Genomic DNA, 14,764 nt, shown 5'->3' on the forward strand with positions numbered 1-14,764 from the left:
GGGTGGGCGGGCCCCCTTTTTTGGTCCACAAGCAAATACTCCAGTGGCTGTGGGGGACATTGTAAACTGAGCCTTGGCCACCTCAGCTATGGCTAGACTGATGGCGGGTCACTCTTCCTTGCGGGCAAGCCTCACTTATACGGTTAGCATCGGGAAGGCACATGTGGGAATCTTATCATCTATCAATACCAGGGTGGGCTGTGAGAATGGTCCTAGCAAAGCGCCACTCAGTAGACTGGAGAAACACGCATTACACACTACCACACAGGACGGCTGCCTGGGAATGAGTGATGCTCAACCTTGCTCAGCTGCTGGTGGCCATGTTCCATCTCAGAGAGAATTAATGCAAATCGGTCAAGGAGACCAAATTAGTCCATGAGCATAAAATGTATACTGTTCCACTCAACATCAATCTCATACGTACTGACCTTCAAATGATATCTGACAGGGTAGGGATACCCAAGTGCACACTGGAGAAACAGGCTTGTGCTATAAAATAACTTAAAGTAGAGGTTTGTTAGCTTACCGATACCAGCCAGTGCCTGCACCCAAGGGCAGAAGGTGGAGAAGGGAGATCAAGGCGGAACAATGCACGCCTGGTGGAACTACTTGAAAAAATTGAGGGCAGAAAGGTTGAACAATGTATTGAGGGCCTGCTTAAAAATATACTGCAACCTAACCAAAGTCTTCAAGGGAACTCATTGGGATCAAGAAACCGGCCACGAAGTAGAGCCAGAGAAGCTGTGAGGAGGGACTGCCACTGTGCTGCAGGCTTTGCTGTATCGGCCTACAGTGGCTGCTTCGGTCTTGGGCACTGAAAGGACTGGACTGAACTTTCTACAATTACTTCCTCTGGGTATCTCCAAGGACCTGTAGTAGAGCTTGCCCACTGATTAAGAAGTCTGAGAAACAGCAAAGTCTTTGCCTGCCTCTCAGGGCCGGACTGGGAACTGAAAGCAACCCTGGCAAGTTTAGCCAGCCCAGCCCCCGTCTGGTGCGGAGCGAGCGAGCGAGCGACACTACTAGGGGCATTTGGGGGGGGGTTCTTCCCCAACGAAAATTTTGAAAAAAGACATACCAAAATGGTGAATTTTACAGCACATTTTTCATTACATATTCAATTGTATCAACCTTCAAAGAACAGTAAATAGGAGATGATTACCCTAAAGAGCACCAGGTTACCCACCCAGTCATATGTACCCATAGACATTCTTACAGAGACCACTAAAAATAGACACGAGTAGTGAATCAGAGAGAACATAGTAAAACTGAGACCAGCCCCTATATGGGGTGTAGCGAGCAAGCGCAATGAGCAACCACTACTAGGGGGAGTTTGGTGGGCTTCTCCCCCCAAGAAAAGTTGGGAGACAGAAAGGTCAAAATAAAGCATTTTTCCTCACATTTTTCATTACATATTAGATTGCATTAACTTTTAAAGCATGGTAAATGAATACCTTATGGAACACCAGGATACCCAGTCATAAATCACACACATTCCTACAGAGAACAATAAAAATGAAATGTCGAGCACAATATATATATATATATATATATATATATATATATATATATATATATATATATATATAGAGAGAGAGAGAGAGAGAGAGAGAGAAAGGGGAGAGATGGGGGAGAGAGGAGAGAGTGGTGTAGAGAGAGAAGGAGAGAGAGAGGTGTATATATATATACATATATATATAGATAGATATATATAGAGAGAGAAAGGGGAGAGATTGGAGGAGAGAGAGAGAAGGAGAGAGAGTAGAGAGAGGTATAGAGCGAGCGAGAGCGGGAGAAAGGGGAGAGAGAGAGATTTCCATCATTTCACTACAGAACATAACACTAATTTACTTCTAATGTTATCCTCACTACACCAAAGCGCCATCGTTGTTTCACATAATGCAATATTGTTTCACTACAAAATAAGGGAATAGTTTAACTAGATAATATAGATCTTATTGTATAACAAAATGGGTATCAACGTACTGAATAACATGTCATCAGGAGAAAGATTAAAACATGGTTATTTCCCAAGGCAACTCCCTGAAAGGTCACGCTCCTTCTGTCACAGTCCGCTTCTCTGAACTAGTCAGCCTCAGGATGCCTGCAAGGTGACAGTGCGCTTAATAAGTGTTTTAAATAATTAAATAAATTATGGTACGGCAGTATATGCCCATTAATGTAGTACAGAACATCCTGAATAGACTGTCCCCTTGACTGTACTTCCAAACGTAGCCATCTTTGTACCGAATATGACCATCTCTGTGCTTTTGTACTACAAAATATGCAATGATTGTAGTACAGATTATGCAACAAGTGTATTCTAGAATATCATTGCTAACCTACCAAATGAGGTTATTGTACTACAGAATATGTCATAATTTCACTAAAGAATAAGGCTATTATTGCACTGTAGAATGGGCATTAATGTAATGCTGTTTCGTACTATGGTGTATATATTTGTTCATTATTGTACTAAAGAATGGTCCCATGCCTGTACTCTACAGAATATGCTATAATTCTATTACTAATGCAATCACTCTCCTACAGGAATGAGGCCCCAACTGTACTAGAGACTGTCATCATTTCACTACAGAGAATGGCTATTATTGCCCTACATAATAGGCATTAATGCACCACAAAACATGCTGTTTTCCTACTGTAGTAAATGTGCATTATTGTACCACAGAATGTTCCCATGGCTGTACTGAAGAATGTGGCCATAGCTGTATAGAACATGAGTATCAGCTAATACCATCAATAAAATATTCTTTATCTATACTATCATCCCACTCAAATGTCCTTAAACAATCAGAGATGGCAGCTCCAGACAGATACACAAAAATAACCACACGCGCAGAAAGGCAAACAAGAGGCAATCAGACATGTATTACACATGGAAACTCTGTCAGACAAGCATTTAGACACGGACACTGACACAGAGGCAGACACAGTGATGGTGCCATTTTAGCACACAATGTAGCTAGACACAAATATCCAGATGGATGCAATCACACAGAGATAGACAGTGTACACACTGTGACAGATACACATACATTGTCACAGCCAGAAAAACAGTGATATGGTTATATCCCAAGAAATATATTAATATGTAAGTAAAATGTTAGCTCTCCTCATGGCTATTAAGTAGTTTGGAAACTACTGCAATTGTCTTTTGTGTATAGCTGTTTTTATATTAATGGCGCAGTAAAATGTATTTTTAATTTTGTATAGTAATTTTGAGATTAATGATGCTGTAAAATGTTTCTTTTAGATTTGTATTTTTACGAGTATGTTTTTACTTTGTGAAGTAAATGATCATAAATTGATCGAATAAATTACTTACTATTAATATGTATAAACAACACACGATGGCACTGTGGCAAACAAGTCAAACATGCTGTCAATCAGATGTACATACAGCACAGAAACAAAGTGGCACATAGCAAAGACACAGTGTCACACAATACATACACAATGACATAAAACACGCACACGGTGACACTGCAGCATACATCACAGACACAGTGAAAAACAGATCAAAAGCACAATGACACATAGCACAGAAAACAGTCACACAACACACAGTACAGGCTCACAGTGATACAAAGCACATACGTTATGACGCACAGCCAGGGACATCTTAAGGATTTGGGGGGCCCTGGGAAAATGTATTTTGGGGGCCCCTGTTCGAATCCGCTCTTTCATGCCTTTTTTGGTCAAGTGACTGATAGTTCACAGGCACACTTGTCTAAATTCTAAATATGTTTACATCTAATATTCAGGGATTGTGACATGTGTTTTTAATATTGAAATACAGCAGCAAATAATCTGTGTGGGACACTAATATTTCTAATATGTGAGGTCCTGTTTTGACCTAAAAGAAACTTTTTTTATGGATGCTGCATGAAACAAATACACCATTTCTCTTCAAAATGTCTATAATAGACACACATCAGCCACATTAAAAATAAATTGAAGGCAAACAGTATTTCTGTTTAAGAATTATTCAAGGTCAACAGGGCAAGACTCTGCAGAACAGAGCCAGCTCTATCAGGGGGCCCCAAGAAAGGCTGGGGCCCTGGGCCAGAGCCCACTTTGCCCATGCCTTAAAACGTCTCTGCGCACAGCACGGACAGTGATGGACACCACACAGCACAGGGATGCAGCAGAGATCACTTCACAGCAAAACACACATCTGTGGCATGCACACACCTGTTGCTGCCGAAGACACCACTGTCACAACAACATCTAACACACCCACACTTAACATAGCCAGACACACACACAGACTAATATATCAGACACAAGGCACAGCCACAACATCGACTAACACAACTGCGTTTGCTATATCAAGCCACACACGTACCACAGCCACAACTTTACCACTAGACATCAGCCTCGGGCTGTTCCTGCCTGTGGAAATGATTCATGCTCTGGGAACATTTATCCACAGGCCCGGTCTGTTACTGCCTGTGAAAATGATTGCTGTTCTGGGAACACCTCTCCACAGACCACAGCCCTGGCCTGGTCCTGTCTGTGGTAATGATTCATCCCGGTTCCGCGCTGCACATTGGAGCGAGTCTCTTCAGATGAGACCGACCGCACCAGACTAGAGCCTCCAGTTTGTGAGTGAGAGGCTGGGGGCCCCCCATGCCGCAAATAATGTTTGCTCCGTTTTTGTTTTGCACATACCACCAGATTAGACCTCAATCTGATGATATGTGCAAAAAATGTATTGGGCCTGTATTTCTTTTGCTGGCCGCCCCATGCAGCTCCCAAGAGGCCCAGCAATCACATTAGTCCGCTATTACAGTAGGAGAACGAACGAAGCAGCCAGCCTGCATTAGCTTAGTTCTCCTGCTTTAATCGCAGCCCGGCCGCCCGCACCATACACACCAAAACAAAAATTGTAATCATGATGATGAATCTGATTGTTTGTCACGGTCCCGGACTGTGACAATCATCATGGATTCATCACGATTACAAATTTTGATTTATTGCCTGCAGCCACGGCCCGCTATGGTTCTGTGAGAGTGCGCAACTCAGGCCAGTGGGGGCACCTCGCTCCGCACTGCCTCCGCCCTGCTCACAACTTCACAAGTAAGAACAATCAAATGAATCCACCACTGCGCACGACGCCCGCCCAGTGCCAACTGTGCCACCACTGCCCACTATGAATCATTAATTGTCGACGATTGGAGTGGACGGAAAAACTCACCTGCTGCTGGCGGCTGACCGGGGGGCTAGGAATAATTAAATGATGGCCAATGGCCGCATTTCTGGGATTTTATGGTATGTGTTTTGGAGTATGTACAATAGTTTAGGGAGAATTATCATTTTGTACAAGGCCGCTCTCCACAGCAGCGTCAATGGGAGACGTCACCATCCAGCAACTTCTTCATTAAATACTTGTTTAATGTGGTGAGTGAGGCAATAAGCCTCATTGATAGATATGCACAGTCCCAAGTATTAAAATCCCACGTCAGTTATGTGTAGATGTTCTGGTATTAAGTGTGTGTCAGAGCCTCCTACGGGATAGAGGCTCGACTTACCCCAGTTGAGGTTATATCCTGCGGATTTGCCATATTCCTTGACTAGATAGAGTATTAGAGAGAGTGTTGTGTCAGGGTTAGTGATGTAGAGCAGGATGTCATCCGCATAGAGGGAAATCCGGTCATCCACAAGCTGGCCTCCAGTGTCCTGGAAACCCCTAAGTTCTGGGTGGTTCCTGATCTGGAACGCCAATGGCTCCAAGACTAATGCAAAGAGCAGGGGAGATAGAGGGCAGCCCTGTCGGGTTCCTCTTTGGATGGGGAAGTAAGCAGATTTTACCCCATTGACCCCAATGCTTGCTCTAGGGTTCGTATCCAATAGCTCCACGCAGGGCATGAATTGTCATCCAAACCCAAACTTTATAAGGACTTGTCTCATGAAACTCCAGTGGACAGTGTTGAAAGGCTTCTCCACATCTAGGAAGAGAAGCATCTGTGGGGTGGGCCTGTCCCTCACTGTATCAGGCCAATTGGCAAGCCGGCGGAGATTGTGGCGCGGCCAGGCATAAAACCTGATTGGGCTCTGATGGACTTGGCCCTTTTTGAAGGCTCATCTCAGAACTTTTTGCCTGCCTCCTGGTATGTTTTCTGACCTGGTGTTGGTTGTTTTAGTACTCTGTGCTCTGGGCTCTTTATCACTGATGTTCAGTGCTAAAGTGCACGTGCTCTCTATGGTGAATTTGTTAAGATTGGGCCACACCTGTTTGGCATATTTAATTTACCTATCAGTCCCTTGTAAAGTGGTATCTCATATAACCAGGGCCAGTAAATTTAATGCTACTGGTGGGCTTACAGCGCTGCTTGCGCCACCCACCAAAGTAGCCTTTCAAACCTGTCTCATGCCTCTGCCACTGCAGGCCTTGCGCGCGCAGTTTACTGCTGCTGTGACGTGGTACATTAAGCGGGTACCACGTCTGTGCCTTCCTTTTTACTACATATCAGTCACCACTAAGGTTGGCCCTAGCTAGCCCTATGGGCAGGGTGCGGTGTAGGTAAAAGGTAGGAAATGTGCCTTAACTGTGTGGCATGTCCTAGAAGTGACAAACAGCCTATCTGGTTTCTCACTACTGTGAGGCTGTCCTCTCATAGGAATGCATTAGGGAATCCCTGATATACGTTTCAGTGGTAATTCCTGATAGGAAAGGGGTGGCGTGATCAAGTTTGATATGTTTGGAATAGTGGCAATAAATGCTGTGTAATGGTGTTCGCATATTTATTATCACTATTTTAGAAATGCCACTTTTAAAAGTGGGCATTTCTGTGTGCTATGTGTCTTTGTGCCTGGCTGTTGTGTATTGCATGTCTGGCTCTGGATGAAAGGGGATGGGGAGGTGCAGTGGTTCCAGAGGAGCTGGGTGAGTCAGCGCTAGGCTGAATAGGCCTGATCTGCATTTGGAGAAGTGGAAGAAGTAGCACCTGACCCTAAATAGGGCTGTGCCGGCCTTCCACAATGCTGGCTCTGCCCCCCCCTACTGTGGGGTGTCTGGGGCCAGAGCATATACTAACAATAAAGATGTTGTGCAAGTAAAAAGATGTATGCAAGTACCCCCAGAACTGGTTTGGACTGGGCACAGAGCCCTGTGCCAGGGGGAAGAACAAAGACACTTATGATAAAAAATATTGAGGCTGTGACCCCATGTAAAGTGTGCTTACTTTAAGACAAGACGAAGAGAACTGCTGGGCGCCAGGAGGAACCGCCACAAAGGACTCCCCTTCTCCTGGAGGGCCCTGTGAAATGGCCTTCCTGGGCCCAGCTCTGCCCCTAAAGACTTTGGGGCTCAGCGTGGGGTGAGCGCTTGATCTGTTCCCTTCAGGGCTTGGGGGATCCTGCCCCGAAGTACTCCGCAGATTTAGCGCTACGAGAGCGCTGGATTCATTGGAGTTGCCTCCCCCTTTGCTTGGGGGAAATTCTATCTTTGTTTGCCCAATCCTGGAGGCATCACGCCTCCTGAAACAGCAAAAGGAGCGTTAAACTTGCCGGGGAGTTCTGAGGAGAAGGCACGAAGCGCAGCCGCTCGTCAGGAACCAAGCGCCACAGAGAAGCCAGACTTTGCCTAGCAACCTGCGGGAGCCGGCAGCCTGTGAGGAAGGATGCTGCAGTAGAGGCCGGAAGCCAGTCAGAGTAAAGCCTGGTTGTGGGCGGGCCCGGCAACAAGGTAGATCCGGTGCCTCGCGGGCTCCTCCACCCGCAATCTCCAAAGGAGAAAACCGGAGCCTCAAGGGCTCCATTGCTCGACTTCCCCACCTGGTAAAGGGAGAGGCGGGTCGCCAGAGATAACCGGTCATGGCGAGGAGACCGGAATAGCCTAGAAAGAAGGTCCCGGGTAGCAGTTAGCAGGTCAGTGGGTCCAGAGAGAAGCTACCAACAAAGGGGTGGGGGGTTGCCTGATGTTGGCCCAGATTGCTCTGGTCCGCTGTTCTATTTTGGTTTGCTCCGCATCGGGGGAGCATAAGAGCAGTGTCCACAGCTGTACCGGTGAGGGACACACGCCTTTGGATGAGCCCTGGACCGGCATGTTATGTACATCGCTTGGGGGCCCTAACAGTGAGGTTTAGTACCAGTGCCCTATGTCAAGGTGGGACCTCATGTGATTAGGTGATGTGTTAATACATTGCCAGTGGGGACTACAAATAAGTGCACACTACTAGAGTGCACTGGTGATTAGGATGATAATGCATAATGTGCTTATGCTGTTGTGGCAATGTATGCACCCTAGGAGCAATTACGGTTATGTCTGAGAGGTACTCATGAGATGTGTGACCAGTGTTTACTATGGTGCACTGAGGCTGTATATGTGTAATATGCTCTCCTAGGTAATGCTATGATGTATGCCTAATGTGTTCCGGCTAAGTGCAATGTTACCAGTAGTTACTGGTTGTCTTCACTAACCGTGACATATATGATGGTTATGACAGTTGCCCGATTGGCCCTGTAGTGTATATAATCCCTGTAAAGTCATACCAAGTGCCAGGTGGCACAGTGTATATGGGTGATTATGTTCTAATGTGGTTTATGGATAATACAAAGGCTATTTTTACATAACTTTGTGAGGAGTTTCTTTTGTGTTGTGCCTAGTGTGTCACTGCTGAATGAGTGTGTTGCGCAAACGATTTACACATTGCCTCTGGGATAAGCCTTACTGCTCTGCCAAGCTACCAAGGGGGTGAGCAGTGGTTATCTTCGGTGTGTAACTCCCTTGCCCTCACTAGAGTGGTGGTTTCTGCCTGGCTTAGGCGCATGACCTGGCCAACCAGAAATCCAAAGTCGTGTTGCTATGATAGAGGCCAAAATCTTAGTATCAATGTTTAAAGTGATATTGGATGTTAAGATCTGTAGCTCTCTGGGGGCTACCTGATTTTGGTATAACCACCACTGTGGCTTCACAGAGATCAACTGGCAGCGCCCCCTCTTCCCGTGTCGCCAGCCCTGTGCGCCACCCTCGCCACCTTCTTCCACAACAAGTTAGCAGACATCCACGACAGCTTAAACACCCAGACAGCCCCAACAGACAGCAACACAACAGACCCTCCGCACACCATCGACAACGATCCCCTGCTAGCCTGGGCCAGCGTGAGCATCGATGACACCATCAAGACCATGTGCACAATCCACACCGGCTCGCCGTCAGACCGATTCCCGCACCACGTCTTCAACAGAGCAAGCAGCTCCATCGCACCCCACCATGCGCAACGTCATCAATCTCTCCCTCGAGACCGCGATCTTCCCAGAGATCTGGAAACACGCAGAGATCAACGCCCTACTCAAAAAACCTAAGGCAGACCCAAGAGACCTCAAGAACTTCCGGCTCATCTCTCTGCTTTCCCTTCCCGGCCAAGGTCATCGAGAAAACCGTCAACAGACAGCTAACCCGATACCTTGAAGAAAACAGAATCCTGGACCCTTCCCAGTCAGGCTTCTGCAGCAACCACAGCACCGAGACTGCCCTCATCACCACCACGATTGACATCAGGACCTTGCTGGACAATGGCGAGCCCGCAGCACTCATCCTCCTAGACCTCTCTGCCGCCTTCGACACCGTCTGCCACCGCACATTATGTGCACGCCTCCACGCCGCAGGGATCCAAGACAAGGCTCTGGATTGGACCACCTCCTTCCTCTCCGGCAGAACCCAGAGCGTCCGCCTCCCCCCTTTCAGTTCCAAAGCCTCTGAGATCATCTGCGGCGTACCCCAGGGATCCTCCCTCAGCCCAACGCTGTTCAACATTTACATGGCCCGCTCGCACACGGAGCTGCACAGCACAACCTCAACATAATCTCCTACGCCGACGACACTCAGCTGATCCTCTCCCTCACCAAGGACCCCATCACCGCCAAAGCCAACATCCACGAAGGAATAAGGGCCTTCGTCGACTGGATGAAGACAAGCCATCTGAAGCTGAACTCTGACAAGACGGAGGTCCTAATCTTCGCCTCCAACCCTTCAGCGTGGGACGACTCCTGGTGGCCGACGGCACTGGGGGCAGCACCGACACCCACGGACCACGCACGCAACCTGGAAATCATTCTCGACTAAACGCTCTCAATGACCAAGCAAGTCAACGCCATCTTCTCCTCCTGCTTCAACACCCTCCGCATGCTCCGCAAGATCTACAGATGGATCCAGACAGATCCAAGAAAGACAGTCACCCAGGCTCTCGTTAGCAGCAGATTCGACTACGGAAACGCCCTCTAAGCTGGAGCCCCGACCAAGCTCATCAAACGACTACAACGCATCCAAAACGCCTCGGCACGACTGATCCTCGACGTACCATGCCACGGCCACATCACTCCCCACCTGGGAAAGCTGCACTGGCTCCCCGTCAACAAGAGGATATCCTTCAAGCTCCTCACCCAAGCACACAAGGCACTCCACAAGACCAGCCCAGCCTACCTCAACAGACGGCTCTCCTTCTACATCCCCAACCGCCAGCTACGCTCCGCCAACCTCTCACTCGACACCATCCCGCGCATCCGAAGAACAACCACCCGTGGGAGATCCTTCTCCCACCACGCCGCCAAGATGTGGAACACCCTCTCACCGAGCCTACGACAGACCCAAGACCTGCTGACCTTCAGGAGGATACTCAAGACCTGGCTGTTCGATCAGTAGCGCCCCCCCCCCCAGCGCTTGGAGACCCTCGCGGGTATGTAGTGCGCTTTACAAATGATTGATTGATTCAGGAGTCAAGATGTGTGTATGCACAGGATCTTTAAAAATTTCGTCAGTGGGTCTCATCATACCATAGGGAGTGTCTGGCTCGACCTGTGTGTAGTTCCTAGTGTTTCAAACAACACATACTCTTCTAAGGATTCTTTGTGCAGTGCCACCCCATGATAAACGATCTGAACGCCGTCCGGAGTCGGTCCGCGACACGAGTTGAGCGTAGAGGTTCTTCCCGGGAGCCGATATCTATTCCAATGGAAGAAAGGCTAAATTAAAAATCAACATACATCATGCAGAAATGGCGATAATTTATATTTGAGTGTGAGATTGTCCAGCGTCAAGGTTGTAATAGCAGGCTTGTGGTGTCCCAAGCTTTCTGGTCCTGATGAGAACTCCCCACAGATTAGGAGTTCGAAACGCGTAGACCCGTTTTTTCGCTTATGCCATAAGACTCTTAAAATAGTATAATTTTTCCGGCATTTGTAAAAAGTTTACAAATTGAGGTTCAATCAAGGTCTATGGCTATGTTAATTTTTATATGAAATCAACTATAAATATATGTTTTTTTTGCTGTTGTATGAGAGAAAGTTGTTTTTGAGTGGTTGAGTAGGTCAAATGATGTCATGAATGTAAAGTTGTAGATGCTGTATATATTCTTCTTCATTGTATGTATTTTTCCCACTTTGAGTTGTTTTGTTGTAATATAAAATGTAAAAAGTGTTGAATTTCAAATACTAAACTTCTTTGAAAAAATGAGAATAAATAAAATGATTAATTCAGACTAAGTAGCCAGTCTAGAATTCATGTTGTGTTCAGGTCCAAGATGAAGGTTTAGTTCGTATACAGAAGGAACAGCATTGGCATTTGTTCAGTTTATTACCCCATGGTATTCAGCGGCTCTGCCTGATACGAAACATTGTCATCTGGTGGAGATAGGTTGGCAGGGTGAAGGTCTGGATCATTGTCTAATGGAGGGTCAATTGTGTAGTCCATCCGTGGATCTACTGGTAAAAGCATGTCTCCCTCATCAATATCTTCCCTGTCCGGCTGAGATTGAGGAGAGTCCTGATATGTGATGTGCAAAGAATCTAAAGTTGGAGAATAAGGTGGTAGTGGATGAGAACGACTGGTACCAACATTCTTCCCTTTTAAAGGAATTTTCATGACTGTTGTCTTCAGGAAGCTTGTGTTTAAGAGGCAGTTTGGTGTCAATATGTCCTGTATCTGGGTTATTTATTTATTCATTCATAAAGTTTTATATAGCAGAGCACTTTACAAAAGGATGCAAGGAAGGTTAATATAAAGTATTTTGTTTGGGATCCAGTTTGGGAGGAGTAATGTCTAAATTTGTATCTTAAGAGACATCTTTCGGTTTCGGCACCAATGGCTTCAGTGCTAAGATGGAGTGACCTTTGGATGCGGAAGGTTTCTACTCCGAAGGATATTTCTTTTTCGGCACGGAGGGTTTCGACTCCGAGCTGGATTTGGGCTTCAAACTGGATGGCTTCGGTAACGGACAGGATTTGAGTCGACTCGGTACCAAGCCAGAAGGCTTGACTGTTTTTTTGGAGCCGAGCTGGATGGCAGGGCTTCAGAAACTTCGTCTCAGTGCTGACCTTGGCCAGAAGGCAGAGGTGGTGCCGAAGCCTTAGGTTTTTTTGAGAGTTCCGGAGACAAGCACAAGTTACACACCTGGTGGGAGTCAGTGCGCAGTTACTTTGTCTGGCACCGAGGACAGAATTTAAATAGAGATCGATCCATCGACGGAGAGCTGGCCTGACGTGGTTAGGCCTGAATGCATTCCCCAAAGTTTTCCGATTGAAAGTGTAGACTTCGTTCACCAAACAATACGCGTAGAAGTCGGAAACGCATACGAAACAATACAGTCGACAGTAGAGTGGCTTGCACACCGATGGGAACACGAATTTCCGTTTCGAACTGGAGCGCAGCAATACACATCGGAACCCAATGGCGGAAAAAAACAATCTAACAATAGAGTTGATACCCAAGCACCTAATCACCAAAAGGAGGAGTCACCTTACCTTGTGACTGGAAAGACTTCTTCAAAGAAAAACAACTTGCAAACCCAACACTAGATAGCAGGAGTATGCAAAGCATGTTTTTTAGCAGCGCACATGCCTCGAACATAAATATTTCAAAATTTAAAATTACTTCAGGATAATTTAAATATCTAGGTGTTCCTATCACCATGTACCCAGAGGAAAGTTGGACTATAAACATTGCACCACACTTAAGTAAGCTTAAAGGACAAAAGGAGGCTTGTGGGAGCTTACCACTCTCCAACAATGGGCAGAGGTACTTTGTTTCAAAAGATTACCTTCCCACAAATCCTCTCCATCTTACAAAAGGAAAATGCTACTTACCAGTATGCATCTGTTCTTGGCATGTAGAGCGGCAGAGTAGTACACTTAGCATCAGATCGCCACCTGGTGTTGGGCTTGGATGATTGCATGTTGTTGTCTTCTTGGAAGAAGTCTTTGTAGTCACGAGATAGGTGACTCCTCCCTTAGGCAAAAGTGCGCATGGGCATCGGCTCCATCCTTAGATTGTTTTTCGCCATGATGGGAAATGATGGAGTTAGTAGAAGTAAAGAAAAGATGTCTCTAAGTAAGATAAAACTGGAACAGATTCAGGTCCTGGGGAGGCGGGAGGGCGTGTACTATTCTGCAGCTCTAAATGCCAAGAACAGATGCATACTGGTAAGTAGCATTTTCCGTTTGAGGCATATGAGCTGCAGATTGTACACTTAGCATCGATTGTGCAGCTGTGTCTCCCCTAGCGGTGGTCAACTGTATCTGTTGCAGTTGTTTGAAAAAGAGTCTTAAGGACAGCTTGGCCTACTGCAGCTTGCTGCTTGGCTTGCACATCAACACAGTAGTGTTTAGTGAAGGTGTGTGTTGTAGACCATGTTGCTGCTTTGCAGATGTCCTCTAGGGGGATGTTTCCTAAGAAAGCCATAGACGCTCCTAGTTTGCGTGTTGAGTGCGCTCTAGGAGGAACTGTTAATGTACGCTTTGCTTTTTGATAGCATATTTGTATATATTTTACAATCCACCTTGCAATTCCACCTTTAGAGATGGGGTTGCCTTTGTGCGGTGGAGAGAAAGACACAAACAGTTGTTTTGTTTTTCTAAAAGACTTAGTTCTATCTATATAGTAGAGAAGAGCTCTTTTAACATCTAATGTGTGTAGAGCCCTTTCTGCCACAGAGTCTGGGTTTTGGAAAAACACAGGTAACAGATTGGTTTAAATGAAAAGGAGTTATGACTTTTGGAAGGAATTATGGATTAGTTTGTAAGACCACTTTGTTACGATGTAGTTGTAAAAAGGGTTCTTGTATTGTAAATGCTTGTATCTCACTTACTCTTCTAAGGGAGGTAATCGCAATAAGGAAAGCTGTTTTCCATGTAAGGAATTGTAGTTCACATTTATGTAAAGGCTCTAAAGGGGGTCCCATGAGTCTTGTAAGAACAACGTTTAGGTTCCATACTGGAGAAGGTGGCAACCTGGGAGGAATGATTCTCTTTAATCCTTCCATAAATGCTTTATTTGCAGGCACTCTGAAAAGAGATAAATGTTGTCTATTTTGTAAATATGCTGCAAGATGTAAGCGTATAGAATGAATTTGCTAAGTTACACCTTTGTAAATGTAAAAGGTAACAAATGATATTCTGGATGGAATCATCCAGGGGATCAATGTTGGTTATTGTTGCAGTAAATGGCAAACCTCTTCCATTTAGCGGCATAGCAAGCTCTGGTAGTAGGTCTCCTGGCCTCTTTAATAATGTTCATACAGTCTGGTGGTAGGTTAAGATAACCGACCTCTAAGACTTCAGGAGCCAGATCGCCAAATTCAGTTGATTTGGGTCTAGATGTCTGATGTCTCCATGGTTCTGTGTTAGCAGGGATGGAGTCAGTTGTAGCTTTTGGTGTGGAACTAGAGAGTGTGTACTGGAGTAGTGTGGTGAACCGCGGTTGGAGTGCCAATGTGGGAGCTACTAGGATTAGTTTGAGAGACTGTTG

General features: G+C 46.0%; 1 protein-coding gene across 3 annotated transcripts in view; it reads right to left on the reverse strand.

Moving 5' to 3' along the window:
* The window catches only part of IBTK (inhibitor of Bruton tyrosine kinase), an 876,521-nt gene that overhangs the window by 529,151 nt on the left and 332,606 nt on the right, over positions 1 to 14,764 (reverse strand). The window lies entirely within an intron of this gene.

The sequence above is a fragment of the Lissotriton helveticus genome, chromosome 6, assembly GCF_964261635.1.
Source record: "Lissotriton helveticus chromosome 6, aLisHel1.1, whole genome shotgun sequence".
Lineage (NCBI taxonomy): Eukaryota > Metazoa > Chordata > Amphibia > Caudata > Salamandridae > Lissotriton > Lissotriton helveticus.